Below are 12,022 nucleotides of genomic sequence, written 5' to 3'. Positions count from 1 at the left end.
AAGGGCAGATGAATCAGCTGCACTTGATTCCAGCTGGATCATGGCAAGATCCCTAATGTTACATGCCACCTTTGAGCAGTGGATTCAAGTAGAATTAAAAGCAAAAGATACTATCGATTTTGATGCTGATGGGAATTTTAAATTAAGTGCATTTTTAGTAGAACTGGCTAGGAAATCAGAAGCTTAGAAAGATGGGCTTACTTGCCGAATACCTAAGCTTTTTTTTTTTTTTTAAAAAAAAGGAAAAGCTATAACAGACACTTTTTTAAGAAAAACGTGTATACTTGATGAGATCAAAACTTCTATAGAAAGTCCATATACCTTAAGACATTTGTAGAAAAAACTTTGACCTGCCTTGCTTTAATTTCTCTTGAGTGCTTACTAGTCGACTTTGTTGCAGTGGTAATAGAGGCTTCACACAGAAATCCAGAGTCTGATTTCTGTAGATGTAACAAAACAGTTTTGCTACTTGTTTCTTTATCTCTAAGCTGCACTTGACCCGAGGCTGTAGGTATGTATGTTATTTAAGATAACTGTAATGTATGCACGAAGTAATAAAACGTCAGCTTTATTGAAACTTTCAGAGTATGAGTGCCTGTCTTGATAGAGCTAAATTTCTCAGCACGTTTCATGTGGGATATATATAGAGATATACACAATATACTTACACCTTCTTGTGAGAGGTAAGGTATTTCCATTTTGTACAGGGCCCTTCTTATTTTTATGAAGAAGCACATTAATGCATATGTAGGTAACTTTATACTTTCTGTGTATACCTTGAATATTAACACTTCATATTAGATGCTATGAAGATCTTTTCTTATTTTCAGATTTTTCCATGTTATGGGAAAGTTGGTACTCTCCTTTTGGCTTTCAAAACATATTTTCACATCACCAATCATGGCCCGGCAGCCACAACAAATCTGTTTTACTAATAATAAATGTTTGGTGGAACAATGTAATTAACCAGCTGGCTATTTTGCCGTGGAGGCTGCATTTAAGGAAGTGGAGCTGCTGGGAGGGGATCAAATCCTGCTCCAAACTGTTCAGGCTTCCCAAGCATATGCTGCCAGGAGCCGGCCTGGCTGGGTGGCATCCAGGATCCTGGGATGCTGTCACTGCTGGCACAGCTGCAGACCCCTGGTGCTGCCTCCGGCAACGCTGGGGCGCGGGGTGCAAGCTGGAAAAAGGTGCTGCCATTTGAAAGGTTTCAGCTGCATATTGGTGAAATGGAAAATAAGTGTGCAGGTTTAAAAGTAACCTGCAAGGGCTCTTGGGTTTTGTCTCTCTTGAGCTCCGCTCATCCATCGTGGTGTCTTGGCCAAGTGTGAACGTTGGCACTTGCTGTTAACACCAGCCACGCTGCAGCGTAGTTTCCACTCATCTGTAGGGGGTCAAAGCTTCCTCCTGTTTCTTAGTTAGAAAAAAGTTGTGAGTTTGTACTACCCCCACCCACCACCCCCCCCGCCCCCTTAAAACGCAAATATTTTTGAAGTTTTAGAACCAAACGTCCTTTTCTTTTTACAGCTTGCTTTTTCTTTCCTTCTTTTTTTTTTTTTTTTTTGAGATCCTGGATGCTTTGCCCTTATTGACAGTACTCAGTACTGTAATGTAACTCTCCTGCAACCAGCTCAGATCCTCTGCATATCAGTGGGATCAAAATGCAACCTAGTGATGCTTTGCTGCGCTCAGGATCACATTTGCTCTCCTAGGTGTTCTGCCTATGCAGCTCAAAATACGACATGGTTGGCTCAGTCTTTTATCCTGGCTTGTGGGATTCATGGTTGCCAAGTCCCAGTCCTGACCTTCATAAACAGGGTTTTGGGGGTGTTATTTGTGATCCTCGAGCAGGTCCAGCTGTGGCTTCCAGCCCTGCTCCTCTCCTGTGGCTTCCAGCCCTGCTCCTCTCCTTTGATCCCTCTGCCCTGTGGGCTGCATCAGCTTAAGAGACCATTGCCCCAGCAGAATGAAGCCGCTGGGAGTCTTAGCCTTTGAGAAGCATGTTGCTATTAGTGTGCTCCTGGTACTGCGTGTGGCCTTAGCTCTTGCTAGAGTTTGTCTCAGGTGCCAAAGGATCAAGGCAGGAGTACCTGTTACTAAGGGCAGGAAAGAACCCAGCTGCTAATTGAAAAATACTGGGCTTTATGTTCCCTGGCACTTAGGATGGTACCATGACCAAAACAAGCGAAGAACTTCCCCACCTGCACCAGCTTTAATACCTGTGGAAGATGATGTTGTGTGTGCTTGGCTGATGCTACGTGGACCACTGGCTGTATAAACAAACGTGGCCTGCTTTTTAAGATAACACAAATTATCCGTGTGTAAAACCACAGCCTGAAGGCATGACTGTGCTCCACAATGACATGACTGAGTGCTGACATGCTAATTTTTATAGCTAAATTCATTAATACTTTAAGATTACCTAGGGTGTAGGCGTAAGGACTGAGAGCTGCATCGTTGGGTTTTTTTTTTTTGTGTGCATCCTGTACATCTATTAATGTAGGCAAACTAATTGTGTGATTAAGATGAATAGGACTGAATAATGGAGAAGACATCACGGCAAATTGATGAATCTGAAACAGGAGGAAATTGTTGAACCGATATGTTTGCAAAAGTAGAATACAATGAAGGGGAGTAATTTATATATATATTAAAAAAAAAAAAAAGGATTTTGGCAAATCCTATGCTTATTATATTTCCTTTTCTTTTCCTCTAATTTTCCCTGAAAATAATACCACTTATTCATGATGCTGCTGCAATAATTGAACTACTGGAAGGAAAGGAGGAAAAAAGCTACCCATATAAATTACTACTTGAGACCTGTTCTGTTTTGACAGATGTCAAGGCTGGGTAGCTTAGCTTGTTCTACTGTTTGTATGAAAAGGGCTTGGTATCACTAGGACGCAGACTAATAGCTTTCTGTGCTTCTGAATGTGGATAGATTACATTGCAACAGATTCCTCCCCCCTCTCCCAGTCATAACCTAGTGACTCTAAGAGAATAAATTGATAAAATATTCCCCAGTTCTGTTGCAGGGTATTGCTGCAGAGTAGGAATTGTAAAGAGAAAGAGGTAGCCTGCCTGCTGGATGAAAAATACTTGAGGTCTGTTAGTGTTTCTGTTTAGATTTAGAAAAAAAAACAGTTACAAAATTAGTTGAAATCTGAAGGAAGCAATTTGCTACTGTGTGTTAAGCTCCTCTGATTTTACAGGTGGTATTTAGAGGGGGTGCTGGTTGTAGGTGGTACGTGTATGTGGGCCTTCACTTAAACATCTCTTGCTTCAAAGTATTTTAGTCTTATTGTTCAGGACTTATCTTTTATTTTTTTAAAGGTATAAAAATAAGCATGCAATTTGTGCATTAACTAGATGGCACTAAATAAATGGATTTCCTGGACTTTTGTCTTTATGTACTGCCTTCAGTTGTCACAGATGAGGGACAGTCTCATCTCTGCCGCTTGTGTGGCACGTACTCCTTTGGCTTATTTCAAATGTAAAGGTTTTGCTCTGTTACTTCTATCAGCCTTTCTGGTTTTGCTCCTGCTCTCTCGTTTTTGGCTTGTACTTGCCTTGCTTTGCTGTGTGCTGCTACTAAATACTGAGAGTTTTGGATGTATTAATTAGCGTCATCTATAAATGGATAAATTAGAAGGAACTTGGAAAACTAAAGATTGTGGTTTGTTGTCAGTTCTTCATTATTTTCAGGTATTTTATGAATCCTTTGGAGGAAATGTCTGACTGAGATATAATTTCATAACATGGGTTTCTGATTAGTGATGGAATTACTCTGAACAAGAAATCCTGAATGCTGTTTCCAGGGAAGTGACATTTATTGTACCCGAGTTGCTAATGACATTCTTCTGCACTTGGGAAGTTTTAGTGAGGCTTTCGCTGTTGCCGTGTGTACTATTAATTTTATTGCACTTACTTGCTTTCCTTGCCGTGCCCTGCTTAGAGCAGACTGGATAAGGTAAAAATATTTTTTTTATATAGTTCTCTGCTGAATATTAAGACTGCAAACGGTTGGCAGTTCATGTATTGGTTTCCAATTCTCAAAATACTGTATATAAGCACCTTTTTTAGCTGGCTGTTAAGGTCAAGGTGGCTTTTGTGGGTATTGCTTCTAGCTTTCCCTGGTGGCATCCAGGACTTGCTAAATTGATTGTCTTGGAGATTGATTATGCAACAGTTGTGTTTAGTTACAATTCAGCACTTTAAAAAAACAAGAGGTTTTTCTCCGGGCGTTAGACGTAGAGGTGTTCCCTTGGTTATCCGCTGCCTCTCCACGGAGCGGAGCGCTGCTCTTCCAGCAAGGCGCCTGCTCTCCTGGCTTCAGCCTGGGCTGTCGGTGAGCCTCCAAGAGCAGGAGCAGCCTGCTGATATCCCTCTGCTGATATTCGGAATGTGAATAAATGGAAATACAATGGTGCACGGACTATTGAAACTTCAAATCCACCTCTTTGTTCCCCAAGACTTCAGAGAGCAATAGGATTAATAATAAAAAAACCCCAAACACTCAACTTGTTACATTGAGGCACCCTTGAGATGAGCAGGCTCACCCTGGTGGCACCAAACACGCTACAGTTTGTGATAAGGCCATTAGGAACTTTCTAGTTCAATGTTGCAGCCTTGATTCTACTTTTTATTTTTTGGTGGTGTCACTGTTGCATCTTCTGTTCATTGGACCTTGATCTGTGTTGGTTGAATAGATCCATATAAAGCCAAGTATCTTTATGCTGTTGCTTTTTTGTGTAAAGTAATGGGGGTGAGCACCAGGAGGTGTCTGTTCTGGGGTTGGTGTGGACGTGTTTAACTTCAAAACCTTCTGCAGGCTTCATGTATCGCCGCGCTGCGTGACCCAGTTATGTAACGTAGCGACTTTTAAGAGAAACTGGCTTAGAAAGCAAAAGACCTTGGTTTTTTGGAGAATGTGGTGCTGAGGGAGTATGTGGGCGATCTGAAATGTCTTCTGGTTTACAAGGACAAGGAACAAATTAAAAAGAAAAACAAACAGTTTAATGGTGATGGAGCTGCAGCTCTAGCAAGTATGGACTGTGGGCGTACATCCATTTTATCTAGTTGCAGAAGATTATTCCTCAACACAGAAGGTCATAAAACTCTCACTGCTGAGTATTGGAAGATAATCTCGCTAAAAGTTTAAAATGTTTTTACCAGCAGTAAATATTTAAGGCCTTCGTTTACAGCAATCAGGGGACTATGCGAATACATACCTTAGCTTGCAAATAAGCACTAAATTGTCACCTCAAATAAAAACTGAATGGTAAAATGTGAAATTAACTGTCAAGGTTGCTAATTATTACAAGTTGTGTAGACATTAATTACTTAGTACCTGATTATTTTCTCTATAGCTGACCTTTCTTGTTTGGTATTTTGTGATTGGTTACAAATGATTAGAGATACTCTGATCACTTATAATTTTTGCTTCTGGCACTTCAATCTCAGTAAGAAAAGATTTAATATGAGAGAGTGATAGGAACAAGAAATGAAGGGGAACTAATGGTCTCCTCCTTTCCCTGGTAGGTATAGCCTGTTAACTTCTGCTTGTTCTTTCACGCAAAGAATCGCTCAGATGTGACATTGAACAATATCCTTTGTGCCGTGTCCTTCAGCTGAGGCAGGCGTTGGGCCAAGTAGAAACTTGAAAAGAAAGCACAGAAATGTTGAAAGATCCCATCTGGTTTTTGTGAAGCTGTGGTGGACTCATGGACTCTTCTGGGAGTCAGCAGCCAGCAGAGTGGCTCATGGGCTGGGGATGGTCTGGAGAGCTCGTGCAACCTCCATTCCCTGGGGAGAAGGAGCTAAACTTGGGTCTTCTACGGCAGTAGAGCTACTGCAGGGGCTCTTGAGATCTCATTAAAAATTAGGAAGATTATAAACCTGCAGCTTGGGGTGATGGTGGATAAAATGTGATAGTTTCCTTAGTGAGGAGCTGGTACAACCCATCCCCGTCTGTGGCTTGGAAAACAGGCTTCAGTGATGTTGTTAAATCTTGGTAATGAAAAAAAACATGCAAAAAACCCTGACCCTCTCTGAAGTGAATTTTCCCTTTGTGTCATCAAAGCCTGACATGTTCAGTTAAAATAACCTTTGGTAAGTGGCTAGGTTGATGCACTATATGCAAATGAGTGAAGGATCTCTTAATCAGCAGTTCAGAGAGACTAGAATATCACTCATAGACAATGCAAAGCAATTTAATGCATTTCATTACTTTGTGTTTAAAGTAGAAAGGTGATGAACACGTCATCCTCTCCGAGTGCCACCTGCTGTAGTTATTCCGGGCTTTCTACTGATAGATGCACACTTCACCTGGATCTCTTTGGGAAAATAGCTTTGAAAGAACATCTTCCAAACAGGTGCCTCTTCCCTGCATAGTCAGTAAGCAGTTGCTCCGCGCCTGTTCCTACAGGGCAGGGAAGCCCATTTTAAGTAATAGAAGACAATTTTAAAGGTTATGTAGCTTACAGGTTCAATTTATGAACCAGCTGGTGAATCACTTCAAGATCTGACAATCTCTCCAAAGAATTCTGGTGTCTAAAGATTTACTATCAATATGCATCATGCAGGTCAATGTTCTCTTCATTTGTAGAAGAAAATGACACCAAACAAGTGGCATTGTAAAGCCTAAAAATCCAATATGAATGTGTAATGCTCATCCCCACTTGATGAGACCAAGGCATTTTGCTACCTCAAAATAACACTTTGAAATATTTAATTTTCACTTTTTTTTGTGTTGGGATAAACCACATGGGATCTCTGTTTTCATAGCATTTTACTTTGAAGTTAAACCTATCAAACCCTGGGAGAGCTATAATGGTGATTAGGCTTTTTGGGTTTTTCCTCCATGAAATAGATTACACTTGCAAAACGCTTTTGGCTGACTCACTAAACAACGTTTAAAAGCGCAGGAAATACTTCTGTGACAAATGTGCACTGGATTTATATTTCAGCTTCAGAAAACTGCCTTTTCAGTTTAGCTCCCATAATCAATCTGTTGTGTTAATAACAATGTTTGAATTCACAAACAGGAGGCAAGCCAAGGGTTCGAACGCGACTGAAGAAGGGCTGCGCTATGTCTCTGCTGCAGCTGGTACATGATGCTAGATAAATCGTGCGAGACGTGTGCCTGGTGCAAGGAAAGGATGTGGCTGATGCCCGGTGCCACCTTGGCTGGACCACTTGCTGGTGGTCTGTTGATATAGGTAGTAAAGCTGGGCGATACATCCGAGTTGGTCTCCTCTGGCTGTTTTTGAGAAGGTGGAAGAGGGGTGTGTGTGTGGGGGGGGGCTTTGCTCTGAGAAATGTCCTCCAGGAGCAGGAATAGGGACAGCAATAGGAACAGTTGCAGGGAACATCTTTCCTAGTGAAGGTTGGTGGGACTGCTGGGAATGAAAATAAGGAAGAGCAGGTTCAGATGCACTTGGTTATTAAATAAGCCTGTGTTAATAAGCCTACAGGATAGCAGGCTTGTGGTTCTCCTATGTCTTAGCTTTTTTGGAAGAATATTGCATTTATAGAAAGTGAAATGTTTGAAGGGTATCAAGTTCATATTGGAAAACAGAAGTGGAGAAAGCTCTTAAATGCTATATAGGGGGTTTCAGATACAGACCTGCAGTCTGAGGGCTTCTGGAGTGAAGCACAGATGCAAAGTCTCATGGTTTCCTTATTTAAGCTTTCTTGAAAATGGGATTTGGAAGATAGGACAAGACTAGGCTGTGGTTTGGCAGGCAATACAGGAGAGTGCTGGAGTAAGCTAGTTCAATAAACCTAAGCCCAGAATAGAGCTAGAGACAGTAAAAAGATGAAAAAGCATCAGCAAATTAGTTGTTGTGTGTGACCAAGGGAAATTTTTGGCTAGGGGATTCAGAGCCTGATGCATCAGTAACATTCCTGCCGTGAACCAGGCTTGATTTCCTTCCATAGAGAAATGCCATCACCCTTACTCTGCAGTCTTACCTCGCGTAAGTGCTCTGAGGAAAGATGCATTAGGAACTGTCAGCATTTACGTATTATACTAATAAACTTCCAGGTGGGAAATGCACCTCAGCTTTCTGTGGGATAGCTTCTCTCAGCTTGGTCTGCATTAGTGTGTCAATATAAATTTGGAACGTAGCATGCGGATTTCTGCTGGCAGCAGACGAGAGAACAGCGCTTCAGGCTCTCATCAGTGCGTCCTGTTGCCAGCTCCCAAAGAACTGCCTCCACCTGGAAAGTAGATTTTTTTTTTTTGTGCAATTACACTGTATTTCTGTGAAATGAAGTGGTGCTTCTCTGTTTTTATTTTCCATCATTAAGTGATTTTTTTCCTTGAAGTATGTGCTGTGCCTCTACATGAAGTGAGGGTTGCACAAACCTGAATTTCTTTTTAGGTTTCTTGGAAGCTACAGCTTTGAGAACAACTGAAGTGGTGACTGGGGAGCCACATTAAAAGAGTGTTGTTGCCTTTTCCTTTGGAGACAACTTCATATCTGTGTTATGAAGTTTTATTTTCAAAGCCTTCTGTTGACAAGGGATGCAGAAAATACTGAAGCTGCTAAATTCAGGTTTTAGTGTGCTGTCTTCCATAGTGTCACCTAGGGGAGAGAGCACTGTCTGCTTCCCTCAGTACCTGTTCCAGTCTGTTCTTCGCTTGGGATAAGGTGTGTGTTTGAATTGATTGGAAGCTATGGCCAAATCCTCCAGGCTATGGGTTTTTTTTTTTGTTATTTAGCAAAATTGCTTGGGCACTGCTGAATGCTTGGGGGCCGTGTAATTTAAATGCCTTAGGTTTTCAAGCTTGAAAGTCCAGGCTCAGTGCTGCTTGTGAGGATAATGTACAATTACTTTAATCACCATCTGGAACACCTGACTAAGAGCAGCGATGTTCAGCCTTTTGCAGTTGTTACGGGATGAAATACTGTACTGAAAGTAAAACATTCTGAATTTGCCTGTTCCCCGGTTTAAATCAATATCTCTGCCAGTGCAAAGTGTTTTAAGAAATTGCCCACAGAAGTGTTTCTGTTGTTGGAAGCTGAAATTTCTGAAGGATTTGAGTAGGTGCATGCTGCTGGTTTGATCTGTTAAGTAGAGAGAAGTCATAATGGAGAGCTGTTTTTTTTAACCAGTCATCTGTTACTTCTACCCCCAAATTATTCAGTATCCAAAGCACTCAATGGGCACATGGGAAGATATCCTGCTTGTGTGAGTATCTAACCGATGTGAGCAGCTCCAACAGAAGAAAGCAGGAATAGGCTCAGTAGTAAGTGCGTCTGCTGGGATTGTGGGGGAGGAGAAAAAGGAAGATTTGATCCAGTGTCTCCCACATGTGCCAAAAAAACCCCTCCAACCTAGCTCAATTACGCACTCCAGCATGATGGGGATTTTAAAAAAACAACAAACCCAAACCCAACCCAGATGCAGTGCTGAAGGTTGTGTGTGTAGATGTTGTGTAAGAAACCTCCCTTCTGCTTTGGCTCTCTGCCCTCTTTGCCCACGCAAGCTCAGGGGTCTGTCAGGGATGGATTGGCAAGTACAGAGAAGATCAGAGTTTTCCAAGTAAAAAACTGGGGAGCTTTTCTTTGTTTTCAGCAGCAAGGGATGGATTTGTAGGTGTCTTAAAAATATGCAGCGATGTTGGCGTTGGAGCGTTTCTTAACTTGTGCAAGTTGTTCTCCTAAACTTTCTATGACTGAAGCGATAAGTCAAGCAGTTACAGTAAATAGAGTAATATTTTGATTGGTATGAAACCCTTCATTTCTTCTTGATGTCTAATTAGCGTAGCTCTGTATGTCAAATATTTATCCGCTCTACCCAGTGTTGTGCTCACTTTGGTGGTGCTCCATCTGGCTCTGCCTTCCTCGGAGCCTGTTCCTCTAGCAGTGAGCTTGCCCATGCTCAGCGCTGGCGCCAGATCCCAGCCAGTTGCCCATCAGGTCTCTTGAACTGGGAGGGAGCTCTTCTCTCCAGCAAACGCGGGTGGCAAGCAGTGCTGTGCAAAACCACGGACGGGCCAGCCTGTGACTCCTTTTGCTTCGTGTCACTCTGAAGTGTGCAGGCTGAGAAATGTCCTGCCAGGTCCTTCCTAGCAGCTGCTGATTGCTTGTGAGTGGTATGTCCTTGGTAAATGAAGCCATCATATGCCTGTAGATGACCAGTAACGTAATTCCTTGGCATAAAATCTCCCACAGCAGAACTGGTGAGAGCATGTGGTGTAGAAGCCTTTTGTATTCTCAGGGACTTGAGTATTGCCTGTGTTGCACACTTGAACAGGAGCAGGAGGGGTTCTCTGGCTCTAGTGGTAACCGCACCTCAAGTTACAACACAGCCGACAGCCCTTCAGTTGAAAAATGATGACCAATGTTTATCTTTAGGCCAAAATGTCAGACTTTTATTTTTTTGTGCCGTCTGGGATGTTCGTTGTATTTCTTGGCATGTTTGCTGCCTTACAGCGCGCACCCAGTTCTCATTTCATACGTGTGTCATGTATCTTCTGCATCTACCATATGTACTTGGTGTCCCATAGCCAGCTACTGAACATGTGACACTATCTGATTAAAAATACCTATTAAACAGGTTTCCCGTTGTTTTTCTCCTTTTCAAAATCTGATCAATGAGTAGTTTAGATATACTGGACTGCCTTGGGAAACAGCTGTGCTTCAGCCCTTTTTTTGGGATTTGGGTTGGTTTGTAGTCAGCTGGAGGTAGCCTTGAATTAGCAGCAATGGGGGGAGCTGGGGGGTTGTGCCAGCTTTGGGAGACTGAGAGCGTTTGAGCTGTGGGAGAAGATGGGGATTCACTGTGAAAGCCTTTAGGAGCCAGAGGAATTTCAAACCTTAGTGAAGTCAGAGTTGAAAAAATAAGTTTCAGGTAGTGCCAGGTGGAGAAGCTGGAGGGTAGTGCAGCGTCTGGAGCAGGGGCTGGTGACTGGTGCATCCTGGCAGGGGCCGCAGGCAGGGAGACCTTGGTGGACTTGGGGGGAACTGCAGAATTTTTCTACTGCTTGATTCACAGAGTGTCTGACCAGTTTCCTGCTTTTATCTTGTGGTACTATGAAAATAGAAAACTAAAAATAATCAAAGAGCTTCTTTCTCTTCAAGATAAGTTGATGCATATAAGAATGAATTGAGTATCAGTTTCAGTAGAAATGACTTTTCATGTGAATTTCTATTTTTCAGGTATTGGAAATCTGACTGAAGTCTACATATCATGCACTGGAGAAGGTAATAGTACTTCAATACTAATTTTGATTTGTTGGTGATTTCTCTTCTTAATATCATTGCATTGAATGTCAAAATCTTTGCATTGCTTGTGCTTTGGACTGAAGAATCTGCCCCTTAATTTCTCAGTACACTATCAGTGGGTTTTGTGTACCTTTTTTTTAAAAAAAAAAAGTATGAAAAGTCTGCGTTTAAGTTCTTTAGGGTGTATATCTTGCATTTATCCAATTCCACATCGGAAGGTTTATGGAGGATATGGAACAGCTTGCCTTTAAACAAGACAAACTTCAGAAAACTATTTTTGTAAATGTACCCTTGTTTAAAAGAATGTATGTGATATGAAGATTGAACTTCTTACAGAAGGATATTGATATCTTGTTACCAATAGTGGTTTTCTTCTGGTTAGGCTTTTATTTTCCTTGTGAAGAGGCTTTCAAAATTGGTGTTTGTGTAATCATTGAATGATTGACTGTATAGCTGAATTGGCCAAACAAACCTGTGTCACTCTGAAACTCAGATTTTCTTAATGGAATCAATATTCTTAGTTGAAAGGTGGGTTTTGTCCTATATAAGCTGAAATCATCTTGTGGGTGTTTTTATGTGGTAGTTATTGTTTTGGTGTTTTTTTTCCCCCTCAACCCCTGGAACAGTATCAAGTACAAAACACAAATTTAAGTGTGAAATAAGTTGCTCTGTGGAGTGGTCAGCTCTGGTCCAGCCAAGAACAGAAGGCTGTGCCCTCCTTTGCATCCCTACTACCTTGATTTTGCCCTGTCCAGAACTGCCCTGCCAAGCTTGGCTTCCATGTA

At 41.8% G+C, this 12,022-nt stretch overlaps 1 protein-coding gene across 2 annotated transcripts in view; it reads left to right on the top strand.

Moving 5' to 3' along the window:
* LOC101920190 (contactin-4) overlaps nucleotides 1–12,022 on the top strand; it is a 339,023-nt gene that overhangs the window by 27,827 nt on the left and 299,174 nt on the right. For both annotated transcript variants that reach the window (XM_055806900.1, XM_055806899.1), the window contains exon 2: nucleotides 11,172–11,216. The gene's annotated coding sequence lies outside the window, so the exon portion shown is untranslated. The remainder of the gene's footprint in view (nucleotides 1–11,171; nucleotides 11,217–12,022) is intronic.

Source organism: Falco peregrinus, chromosome 5 (genome assembly GCF_023634155.1).
Source record: "Falco peregrinus isolate bFalPer1 chromosome 5, bFalPer1.pri, whole genome shotgun sequence".
NCBI lineage: Eukaryota > Metazoa > Chordata > Aves > Falconiformes > Falconidae > Falco > Falco peregrinus.
This window is presented reverse-complemented; position numbering and strand designations above follow the sequence as displayed.